Source organism: Corvus kubaryi, unplaced genomic scaffold (genome assembly GCF_017639235.1).
Source record: "Corvus kubaryi isolate FWS band 111438036 unplaced genomic scaffold, C.kubaryi_AGA036_p1.0 37396, whole genome shotgun sequence".
NCBI lineage: Eukaryota > Metazoa > Chordata > Aves > Passeriformes > Corvidae > Corvus > Corvus kubaryi.
The window spans coordinates 29127653-29132716 of NW_024581135.1; positions in this window are offsets into that span (position 1 = coordinate 29127653).

Genomic DNA, 5064 nt, shown 5'->3' on the forward strand with positions numbered 1-5064 from the left:
AAAAAAAAAAATTGCAGTAAGTGTGACCTAGGCATTAATTAAGAAAGCCCTGTAATGACCTCTGATTCTGTTCTCTGCAAGAATGTAGAGACCCTTACTACTACATGCCAGGTTGCAGGACACACTACATCAGGACTGCCTAAACTGCCTTAAGGAGCATGCATAGGTAGGATGAAGGGGAATGGTTTCAAACTGACTGAGGGCAGGTTTAGATTGGATGTCAGGGAGAAATTCTTTCCTGTGAGGGTGGTGAGGCACTTGAACAGGATGCCCAGAGAAGATGTGGATGCCCCATCCCTGGAAGTGCTCAAGGCCAGGCTCATTGGAGCTCTGAGCAACCTGGTCTAGTGGAAGATGTCCCTGCCCATGGCAGTGGGTTTGGAATGAGATGATCTTTAAGGTCCCTTCCAACCCAAACTGTTCTATGATTCTGTGATCCATGAAATACCTGCCTCACTGCCCCTCATACTTAGTTAGGATTTGTGGCACCCTCACAGCAAAAGCATTTATACAGCCATGGGAACTAATCCAGCTACAGAGAAATCTTTCCCTTTAAAAATGAGTTTTCAACCACAAGTACCTCTTGATCTACTTCACAACACCATTCTTAAAGGTACAACATATGGGTGAAAATGAGTGACCAATGGCTTTTGCCACCAAAGTGAGACATAAATCAAGCATCTGCCACTGCCACACCCCCTTGTACAGTCTTCTGAAATCATGCTATGGCTCAGGGTACTTGAAAAGAACAAAATATGATGTGGATTACTCATTTTGGTGAGGAAGCCAACCAGCTATACCTGAAACACTACAAGTGAGCACTCCAAGGTGTCCAAGGAAGAGGTGGCATAGCTCTGAGGAAAGAACATATCTGCAGCAAATGGGACTGGCTGTGCTTCCTTGCTTCCTGTGAACACCGTTGCCAGAATGGTGATTTATTGGTTTGTTGTGTGAAACTCAAACAATGAGCATGAGAGACTCTTTTTCCATAGGAACTGTTCTAATGACCATCTTCATGACATGGGTGGATAGTATAGCAGCCAGGAACACAGCATCCTTTTTAAACAATTCAGACATTAGATGACTGATTTCTTTTTCCTGACACTGTTTTGGAAACATAAACACAAGAGTCATTTTTCTGACATACTGCCAAGACAGCTCCAGACTTAGAAAAGTTTTTAAGAAGTAAGGATGTCTTTCCCATGCTCTTCATTATATAACTTGCTCATAGATAAGTATCACACAGAGCCATACAGCAAGAGAGCCAATTATAAGTTAAGGAGAAAAGTGAAATTTTTGTGGAAAGAGAGTAAAAGAAAAGGTGATTTATTGTCTTGGGGTGAATAAAGAAAAAGTGAGTTCCAGATAAATAGGGAGGAAAAAAACCCAATCACAAATTATAAAGTGACATCTGACCTCAGACTCAGGGAAAGGGAGAGAAAGGGACTGGAGGAAAGATCTGGATTGGATAGATGATACTGACTGGTGCTTTTTATTACTATTAAAAAAAAAATCTTAGTCCTCCTTAAAGATAAGAAAAGATCTATTGTTCTAAACATGCTATGTGTCTTAAAGGCAGCAAGTTGCTGAGGGTAAGCTAAATCATCAGTTCCTTTATTTCGTATGTTCTACAGTGGGTGAGAAACTGTATTTTCATCTCTTTGAGTGTTAGACTATCTGAACGGCAATGCTCTAATGCTAACACATTTTAAGAGGCTGCCCTGAGCTTTGATTTGAAAGTGCTTGCACTGAGACCCCTTTAAGTGAGTGAAAAAAGAAGTTGGAAAGCACTGAATATCAAATTCTCCTTTCGAGCTTTTTTATTCGAAGTTGTCATGGACATTAAAGATGTTGATGAATCAGTTCTTCAAATGCCTTTTCACAGGGTGTCATTTCTGTCGAAAGCAGGAGTATGCACAAGAGATACCATTTTTTTCAGGCAGCTCATTTATTTAGCATGGTCTGCAAGACATAATGCCTTCAGGGTGTTACTCAGAAAGAAAAGTTAGTCTTCTTTAGGACTTAAAATTAATAAGGTTTCTTAAGGTTACAGAATCAGTCAGAAGTACAGACCTCCAACAGGGTTTATGTGAGTCAGTTGTTTAGAAATGTATTTCCAAGAATCCTGAAATCTCATCACAGCCAGGAAATACCACTACTGAGAACTGACTTGTATTTCTGATGTGCATCTTTACCCTGGAAACTCTGTAGGGATGAAGTCTGGAGAACCTATAACAATTCTCACTACACATCCTTTCCTTTTAAGAAAACCATAAGTCATAGTTGACAATTTATGTGATCTTTACCTCAGAGTAGTGACCCTTCAGTACTGGGGAGCTCCTAGGATTTTGTTCCTTCATGTTAACATTCAGAGTGAGTGAAATTTTGACTTCTGGACTACAGTCTTTTAGACTATGCCAGGAGAGGGACTGATGTTATGATAATTGCCCATGTTTCTGAAGGATGTATTTTGTCCTTGCTATTGCTATCTAAATGCTATCAGTGCTTCTACCCATAAGCCTTATCTCTGTCAAAAGTGGATAAAATGCAGGGGAAAGTAAGCTTTGTGTTTTTAAAGGGAATGAAGGAAGTGAGGCATGTTGTTCCAAGGACCTCCATAACTTGCTTATGTTTATTTGTGAGATTCATTATTCAACAGAGCACTGGACACCTGGGACCATGGAAAAGAAGAGAAAAAGGACAGGAAGTGGTCACAGCACCAAATATGCCAGAGTTCAAGGACTGTTTGGATGATGCTCTAAGGCACATGGTGGGTTTCTTGGGGCTGTCCTCTGTGTCCTTTCCAACGCAGGATATTCTATGATTTTATTATTAATTATGAAGAAAGAACTGCAAGAAAGGGCAATACAACAGGATGAGAAGTACTCTTAGATAGTGGAACATTACAGTTTAAAGAGCCGCCACTGCCACAAGAAACTACTCGGAGACAGATCAATCTCACTCTCTCTCCTGTAAGTTTTCACATTCTATCTCACCCAATAATTTTAAAAATACTCTGTAAAAAGATAAGACTCAGAGCAGCTTTAACAATCATAACAGGGAAGGACAAGCATGGGAAAAAGTATGTATTTGATCCCTTCATGTTTAGCTGCACTGAACATCTTGTTTGCAGTGTGCATTTGCATTTTATGCAGAGAAAAATTACAGGGAATAAAGAAAGGAGAAAATATGAAAATGGCTCTGAGAAGCCTCTGAGAGGCTTTCCTCTAGTAAAACTCTTGAGAGGCCATCAATGGTAAAATTTGAAAAAAACAGAGCTGAGCATGGCCAGAGTCCAGCAAAGTAAATCAGTTTATGCGTAACGTTTCCAAAAGATTGAAGACTGCAAATCCTACATAGCCAGAATGAAAATCCCATCCTGAAATCACCACACATTTCATACATGGTAGCAGATAACTAACTGTAATCAGTCACAAACAGGGCATTCAGCACAGTCTTGCTGCCAGGTGAGATTCCTTCTTCTGTTGCCAAGACAACTCAATAGATGCTAATGGTGTAAGTTTATTTGGCAGCACTGCTCTATACCACACTGTGGATATTAACAGGGGGCCTTTAGGCATTCATAAAACATTTAAATTTTTTATTTTTGCCATTTTTTAAAGCAGGCATAATATACACATAGGTATAAAATGAACACTGCTGTCCATGGAAAATTAATAGTACTCTAAAAGAAGGAAAATGATAGTAATAAAAATAAGTGTATAGATCAAGTGAACGATGGAGTCTGGACCAGAGTGTCCCAGAAAGGCAAGAAAGTATTTTGTCTCTATGCTTTTTCTTTGTGTAGACTCTCAGTTGCTGGGACACTGGCTTGCTATGCAACAAAAGGACTGTCTTAACACCACTGTTTCCTCACTTAGAAATACCTTGGAATTATTCCACCTTTGAGCAGAGGGTAGAAATTCAATGATAGTAATTAAAAACACTTGCAAAAAATTTGACTCATCACCTTGCATCACCTTGCATGTCCAGACCAGTAAGCAGCTGAGTCTCACAAAAGCTTTTAAGACTTCAAGTGCCCAAGTCCAATTCTCAGGTTTACAAAAGTCAAAATAAGACAGCAAACCCACAGAAACACCACCTAGCACCTGGACTTCTCGATTTGGAGCTTCCCCAAGGCCTCTTTCTTGACAGTGCCCTCAAGACCAGATAGTAGGATGGTGGGTAGATTGCTCAGCCTGTTCAAAGGGCCTGCAGCTCCCCCAGCACAGCAGCCTGAAGAGCACAGCAATGCTCTGTCCCTGCACAGGGACAGGAAGAGGGCACAAGCAGAGACCATCGTGGCTTAACAGTGAGCTTTGGCTGTGCCTAAAAGCAAATGAAGCAGCAGCAGCAGAGTGGCTGAGACTCAGAGGCGCGACCATCGCGGTGTCTGGAGCGCTGTCAGGCAGTGCCTGGATCCTGGGTGCGGTTCTGGTCCCCACAAGGGAGGAATCGCAGCCCCTGCCTCAGAGCCAGTCCGAAACCCAACCAAGCGAGACCAGAGGGAGGGGACCCTTCCCATCTCACTTGGGCATGGCTGCAAAACAGCCGCTGCTTCTTCCTGCGCCTGTGTTTGGGGTCTGCTGACCCCAGAGCCAGCCGGCTTGTGCTCTGTTGTCCGAAGAGTGTTCAGAGCGGGCATGAGAAGTGCTCCGTGCACAGCGGAGAGTCCTGGAAGGCGCTCACAGGAGCCTCCTGCGGGAACAGGGCTCTGCTCTCTGGCTGGGAGCAGCCTGGTTTTGCTGCTGTGACCGCAGGCAGGAGTTGAGGCAGGTGAAGAGGCAGCGGGCAGCTTGTGTTTGTAGGGGCCCGGGGCTGCGCGCCTGAACCGACACGTGGGACCACACTTGGGGGAAGGTGAGCGCGAGCCGGAGGGCCTGTTCTGAAAGGACCGGAATTAATTGAGCCTTGCCAGGGTTTCCTAAGTGTGTGTTGCTGTTCCCCAGGAAATGGACAGATTTGGGGAAATCCCTTTGGAGGAGAGGGCCTTGCTCCTCAAGGAAAGTGCTTCCCTAGGTGCCTCCAGTGAAGTGGGTGCAACTGTCTCCCTTGGGCTCCCTG